General features: G+C 36.4%; 1 pseudogene; it reads left to right on the top strand.

The window, feature by feature from the left end:
- The first annotated feature begins 1790 nt into the window (after positions 1-1790).
- LOC123325320 lies at positions 1791-1961 on the top strand (annotated as a pseudogene).
- Positions 1962-8172: the final 6211 nt, after the last annotated feature.

Here is an 8172-nt window from a genome sequence, read left to right as displayed (position 1 = left end):
AGCACAGACTCTGCCTGCCCATTCATTTTCAAGTCACTGGCAACATACGCAGATGGCACAGCTGTTGCTCTGTCCCCTCTCGTCTGACAAATGCCAGATGGTGTCATTCGGTGGGTGATCGTTATTAGAGATCAGCCCTGTCAGTTCAGGCCTTAAAGGGATCCCTGAGTCAGGAAGTAGAGGTGGTTGACCTTTAATTCATACCATTTCCCGCCATCCCCTAGGCCAGGTGTGTTCCAGTGCTAAATAAACTGCTCGCTTCCGAATTTTAGAATCCACCAGAGCATTATAATACCCTGCATCGTGCAGCAGCATAGTCTTAACGTGCTTGAAGGCCCTTACAAAAACAACTCAGCACTATTATCAATTATGATTTTCAGTTTTTTAAAGAAAAACAAAACCTCAGAGGTGTGCTATTAGAAAATTTAGAGGGTAATCACTGGCTTCTGGAATCTGGATCGATATGCAAAACCATGAGATATGACTGTACCAACAATGTGAGTTATGGGAGCTGTCATTAGTGAATAGCTGTGTGGCTTTGAGCAAGTGATGTAATCATTCTGGGTCTCGGTGCTATTGTCCATAAAATTGGGCTCATATCCAATTTGGGGTTGTTGTGAGAAAACTGATTAATATAAGGGCTTATTTATGTATGGCACTTGGAAGCTTTCAACACTTATAATCCACAGTATTTTATACATTGACTTGTTTCTGTCTAATACTATAAAAAATAACAGCCACCATTTCCTAAGTGCATACATAGTAGGTACCAGGCACCATCCTAAGTGCTTTATGAGTATCAGTTTATCTAATGTTCACAAAAATCTATGAGGTATTTACTATTTTTTGTTTGTTTTTTTTAATTTTATTATGTTATGTTAATCACCATACATTACATCATTAGTTTTTTTTTAATTTATTTATTCATTTGAGACAGAGATATATACATAGAGAGAGAGAGAGAGCATGAGCAGGGGAGAGGCAGAGGGAGAGAGAGAAGCAGGCTTCCCGTGGAGCAGGGAGCCCGATGCGGGGCTCGATCCCAGGACCCCGGGATCATGACCTGAGCCGAAGGCAGACGCTTAACCATCTGAGCCACCCAGGCGCCCACATCATTAGTTTTTGATGTAGCGTTCCATTATTCATTGTTTGAGAGGTATTTACTATTAATGATCCCAGTTTTGTTTTGTTTTTTTTTCAGATGAGAACACTGAAGCAGAGAGTTACTTGCTCAAGGAGACACAGATTACAAATGAGGGCAGCAGGATCTGAACCTCAGAGTCCATACTCATGTCCATTAAGCTACACTAGCAAGGATGAAAGACTGGAGTGCAATTATGAAGTACATATACGTATGTACTACCTATCTCTTTTTTTATGGACAATGTGAATACTTGAAAATGCTTCTATAAAATTGCAAGGGCATCCTTCCTCAGGCTGGATAGGGAGAAACCCACGTCGTAGGGAGAGATGGAAGAGGTGAGGCGAAGATTTGCAGGAGATGAGGAGGCAAGATGAATATTTTGCTAGCTAAGGACAATCTGATGGCTTTGAGGTGTAGTTGGAAGCATACTTAACTAGAAGCCAGGAGACTTCTGCCCTAGTTCCAGCTTTGTCATTAACAAGCCATCTAGTGTTAAATCTCACATAACCTGTCACTCTACCTTTGTGTCCTCATCTAAAATGAGGACTTGGGTCTAGCATCTAGACCAAACTAATTTAGACTGATAGTCTCTAAAGATTGTCCTTATTCTAATTTAATTTTATTATTATATTAAAATCTAGAAACAAGCTTTGCGCAGTGGCAGTATCGTAGCCAATGAGGTTTATCTGAGGCGTGATTATTGCTAATTGAAAACTAAAATCTAGAAACAGCATCTTCAGCCACAAAGACTACCAGCAGTATCTTTTCATCTTAGTAATAGGATTTTTAATTAAATTTTTCATTAATTTTAATGAATGTAGTTATGCTACTTAATTCAAGAAAATTGAATAGACATATTTTTTATCTAGACTGGGGAACTGAGTACTTGTGTTTCAGTTTGTAACCTGCCACTAGCTGTAGACTCTTGGGTAAGCCCATGCTTGACTATGAAGCTCAGTGTCCTGAACAAAAGGGGTAATTTCCATATTCTTTTTCCTGATATAACATTAATCATGGTCCAGTTTTAACTAAGTTAATAAACTTTTGGAAACAAGTTTTTTATACCTGTTTAATTATTTTTTGAAAAGCACCTTAAAAAACATCATTGCCTTCTAAAGAGACAAAGTTATAAGGATCCTCAGCTGGTGATGTTATGTAGTACAAATCTACAGTTAACAGAAAGCCTCTGGGGACTGCTTCTTTTCTAAAGGCACAAGGCTAAGTGGTGGCTAAAAGTTCCAGGGTTTTGCCTCCTGACTTTCTGATTTGTCTGACTAGGAAACTTTCCACTACTAGTAATTAGCACCCTCTAGACATCTGTTTCTTTGCGGAAAAAAAATACATAAGCCACAGAAAGATTAAATCTAATTATTATAATTTCCATTTCTGGGGCAAGGCCTTTTCATAAATAATTATGTCTTAGTGCAAAACTGGCAAATTTTAGGCACTGGCCCTATCATTCATAATAATAAGTAGATTTATAACCCACAAGCTCATTAGCTACAGAAGGCTAATTAGGACTTTAACCAAAAACACCAGTATATGAAACACTGAGGTAATCACAACATTTTGGCTCTGAAAACACCCGCTTTTTACCAAATGGACTGCATATCCAGACCGCAGGGCAAGAATGAAGCAGTAAATACAACACCAGGAAACAGGGGTTTACAGCTCTTTATGAAATTACCCTTGGATAGAGGCAGGTTCTGCTTTCCTAAGGATGTATATACTTAAAACATGTGTGAAAGAAGATCATGGCAGAATAAAATACTAGAAAGAGCAGTGCACAGGCATGAGAAAGACCACAGGTCTACTTCTGGCTTAAACACACTACCCTGTCTCTCAGCTTCATTTCCTCCCATTTGATATGAGAACATTGAACTAAATACCCTCTCAAGTCCATTTCTAATCCTCATATATAAAGTAAAAGAATTAAAGCAGAGACTCATTTCTCTTCCTAGTTAATAAGATGCATTTATTTTATTAAACTCTATTTTATTAATTTTACACACACTTTACACTTCACTTATATGGGCCAGGCACTGTTCTAAACTCTTCATAGAAATGCCTTATATGCAAACAATGAATCATGGAACACTACATCAAAAACTAATGATGTAATGTATGATGATTAATATAATAAAATTTAAAAAAAAGTAATGCCTTAAAATAGATAGTATTATTATCCTACCTTACTGAGTGAAGAAACTGGACCATTGACAGATGTTAAACAATTGGCCCAAGGTCACACAGCTAGTGTTTCTCAATCCATGTGCACAGCATGCTGGTATGCCATAAATTCTTCACAGCCAAGTGCTAATCAGAGCCAAAGTCTGATCACAGCTGAATGTTGAACAAGATCTTTATTTATTTTAATTACAACCGATATACACTATTACTGAAATGTCTGACAGAAGTTATTTACATGCCTCTGTAATGTGGTGATTTTCCTTTTCTAAAAGATAATTATCCATATTTAAAATTATATTGTGGATATATACTTATTTTCCATCTCCTGCCACTATGTATAAACTCCATGAAAACAGAATTTTCCCTGCCTTGGACATTATTCTATCTCCAGAACCTAGAATAAATAAGTAAATAAATGAGACTCTCTTTTCTCAGTGATTTGAAGATAGATTAGATTTGAAGAAACAGACTCTGAAGACAAAAGTTGGGAAATAATTAAAGTACCTATATATGAAAAGTCATAAAAATTGAAGTCATATGTCTTTCAACAAAAACAATCTACAAACATGAATTCTTATCGACACTACCATAATTGTCATTAGTCAGATTCTAATAACTTTACATATTTGTCATTTTAATACATGTTATTTGCTATATTGCTTATTGTGGTTGACTACCCCTAGTCAACGCTACCCCTAATGATTCTTCTAAGTTAATAATGGTAAGCCCATCCCTTTTCCAATAGTTGGCTCAAGAACAATAATTCTCTTCAGATATAAGTAGGTAGTTGTTGGGTGAGATTATAGGAAATACCTCTTCTGTACTTACTGGCTGCTGTAAGAAGATACATTCTCTCTTCTTACCCTGTCTAGATGTGAAGCCTGGAATCACTGGCCCCATTTTGCAGAAGGAATGGTAGAAAAGAGAGATGAAAAAAAAGGGGATTCTAGATGATATCACTGAACCACTGAACATCAGAGGTAGCCTACCCTACCTCAGGATTTCCAGTTATGACAGATTATAAATTTCCTGACAGATTAAAGCACTTAGAGTTGATTTTTTTAACATGTACCAAATTCATTTAGACAACCCTGCAAGAGAATGTTTCTTTAATTACCACTGTTATCCAATGCACTTTTTCCCATGATAACAGAGAAGTTCAAAAGAGAACTGCTTCCCTCTCCTGAGCCAGTCCTCTGTAGCTGTCACTATTAACTTTCACGGCATAGAGCCATGAATCTCCATCTGACATTTTCCCATCAATCACCAGGGAGTCCTGCTTCCTCTATTTTCATCAGTCTAATGTTCATAGATGGTCATTAAATCTTGATATGTTTAATTCTCTTAGACTAATTGGTACACCTCTGATCTTTACCACATTACGATTGTTTCACTCACTAATAATAGTGTTGGTATTTGGTTTGGTGAGAGAATCCAAAACTTCACTTCTATAGTGGCTATTTGTTACAGTTGCTTCTTTGATGTTCTCAGTATATCCTCACAGCCCTAAATTGGACATAATAGGAAATTAGAGATGAAAAGTCAAGATGATATTATGGGATTAGGTGAAAAAATGGAAAAAATATAAAATATTGTTCATTAAATCATGAGCATCTGCACTCATTATATTCATCCCAAACCAAGCAATTTAGTTGAATTTAGCAATATGGCAGAAGCCAAATACTTCACTCCAAACTTCAAGGCTTTCCAATAATAGTAATTTTTCTCCTTATTTCCTCCTAAGAAATTTGCTTTTGATTACATGTCAAAGCTGTTTCTGACTTCCTAATAACCTCTTGCTAACTCCTCACTATGCCCTTCAACATGCTTTTCTTCCCATCTAAAAAAATTTGTCTTATCTTTGCATAAATCCAGGCTATAACTCTCTCTGAATCCAGTTGATGATTAATAAGATGAAATGAGGCAATATGAACAATACTGGAAAACTGGAAACAATGAATACGTCCAACAGATGAGAATAGCTAGCTATGGAATATGCAGATTGTGAACCGATACGCAACCAGCAAAGGCATACTGGAGAAGAGTATACATGATACATTCATATGTGGAAAAAAGAGGTCCAAACATTATAAATTCATCAACTGACAATATCTAGTAGGCTCTCTCTGTGCCACCTACTAGGAATATAATGATGAGCCAATTGCACTTACTGCCCACCTTTCACATTGTAGTGAGAGTAACAAATACTAGTCTAATAATTACATGATATAAAGGAGACCTACAGGGACATATACCTAAGTGTAATAAGGATACTTAACCCAACTGAAGGGCCAAAGATTAAGCAGAGATTTGAAAGATGCTTTGTGGTTAACCTGATAAAGAAAGGAAGAAAGCCTATTCCAGGAAGAAAAAGAAGCAAGAATAAAAGACCTTATGGTAAAAAAGTAAAGATACATTTTAGGACATAAAATAAGGCCAGGAGCTGAAGAGCAAAAAGAGGGGGAGTGGGGTGGGAAGCAGTGTTTCCCATATGAATGTGTTAATTTTGATATTGCAGAAGCTTCATCAAGTGGACTAAAATGTGTCAAGTGCTTCCTGGAGTTATGCAGCGCACAACATACACAACTATATTTAGTAGCCTTGAGGGACACTGTGATGCAAGATGATGCTAAAATAGTAAGACGTTACAGCATCTTAAAATCTACAACAAAGAGCTTTCTCTTCATCTCAGGTGTAATGGAAAGCCATTGAACGGTTTAAGGATCGAATGTGTGGTTCACAAAGATCATTCTGGCTACAGTGTGCAGAACAGTTTAGAGAAACAAGTGTGGATGGGTATCAGACCAGTTGGAAGATTATTGTAGCAGTCCAGATAAAACACAATGGCAGGTTGACTACTGATGGCCTTAGTTACAGTACAGCTGAAAATAGCTCACTGGATCTGGGAGATGTTTTGGAAAAAAAGAAAAAAATATATATATCACTAAGACTTGGGGTGAATTCTATATGAGGACAGAGGAAAAAAGAGATGTTAAAAATGACTCCATGTTCTGCTTATGTAACTAGAATACACTAGATGAAAGTGTTGCATTTACAGAGATGGGAAAGAGTTGAAAAAGAGCATTTGGAGCTGAGAGATTATATGATGTGGTCACATACTGTATCATCCTATGTTTATAAAAGAACCAAAATATAAGCTCAGAGAGGGACAAAATTTTGAAGAAAATAAAGTCAAATATTAACATTTTTAAAATAGTCACAGTGATAACAGAGACTATCAAATTATTGTCTTGGCTTTTTTTTGCATATTTAAAATATTTCAACATTTTTAAAAGGCTTTTTAAAAGCATGCCATCCTAGTCTTTGTGTTATACCCACCCTACCAATTACTACTCTGTGACTTTCCTTCCCCTCTGATATCATGTACTTTCCTTTTGAAGAATTCATAAATTCTACACTTTCTAAGGCTTTGCTGTGTCCCTGATGCCCTATTTGCCACAAGCCCCTGCTGGGGAAAATCTAGTTTCTCCTGCCTTCTTGCAGTCTCCCCAACAGAGCCTAGTTCAGAGCTTGCCATTCAGACGCACTCCATGCATATTGCACATTGGCTTTTTATCTACTTCTACAGTTTCCCTGGGAACATTTGTGAAGGATTGTTCTAGCTCCATCAAGAGAACTGCCAGTGCAATTTAATTTAGCATATCATAAAGTACTCTGCAAAAACAAAAGAGGAAGGAAAAAACTAACAAATGAGGCTTTGGCTGAGAACAGGACAAGTTTATAATTTATGATGTGCTCCCAACCAGAATTTACTCCCAGGAGGTAAGGAATGGCACACACACCAACAAATCACCATCCGCTCCCTATATCCTGCCCAGCTCAGAGCAGTCTGCTAATCTACTGCCTTTCACTCAGCTCCCCAGTATAATTTGGTAAATTAGCAATAAGGTCTGGCCTAAGTGCATTTCACATGTAGTTAACTATAATAATGCATATGTTATGCTTCGTTTACACAATTCATTACACCTATTTCCACTGGTTGATTTTAGTTTTTATTATTGTTTCAATGTTATTTCAGGAGCTAAGAGAAATTGATGCCTTAGCAAACTCACACAATGGCTCATGTACTTTCTATGTAGGGCTTCCCTGAACTTCCTTTGAACTGCTAAAGGACGAAAGGTAATCCCTACCTCTCATATGCCACCTTGCAATAACCATTTTCACTGTACATAACTCTATTGAAAACTTCCAGGGTCCTTTTATGATTTTAAAGTAAGCTGAAAAAGCAAAAATAAAACAAAACAACAACAAAAAAAGGAATGAGAGATTCTAATGCCTCAACAATCTGTTCCAAGATGAGTGGCATCGTACTACCACTGAACTTCTCAAACCTAAAACATTGGCCCCTGTGGAGCTCCAGGACTCCGACAGATGTTAAGGCTTAATTTTTTAAAAAAGATAGTTGTTTCTCAAATTCTGTCCTGAGAGAAAAAATACTGGTGAATTTTTATTGCAGGAAAGGCATCTCCAGGAAAATAAATGCAAATTAGATGTGCTGCTATTAATTTTCAAGAGGCCACATAGATGTTCTCAAAATTTTTGGTCTCACAATCCCTTTAAGCCCTTAAAAATTATTGAAGACCCCTAAAAGCCTTTGTTTATATGGGTTTTATCTCTCTATTGACTAAACAGATTTGAAAATGAAAACTAAGAAATTTTTTAAAGTTACTTATTGATTCATTTAAAATAATAACAGTAATAAATGTTCACAAACTTGAACATATTTTTATGAAAATAATTTTAAAATAATTTAGCAAGAACAATATTGCTTCACATTTTTGCAAAAGTCTTTAATGTCTGGCTGGATAGAAAATAGT

This window comes from Neomonachus schauinslandi, chromosome 7, assembly GCF_002201575.2.
Source record: "Neomonachus schauinslandi chromosome 7, ASM220157v2, whole genome shotgun sequence".
Lineage (NCBI taxonomy): Eukaryota > Metazoa > Chordata > Mammalia > Carnivora > Phocidae > Neomonachus > Neomonachus schauinslandi.
The sequence above is the reverse complement of the archived record's forward strand: the minus strand, read 5'-3'. Positions and strand labels throughout refer to the sequence as shown.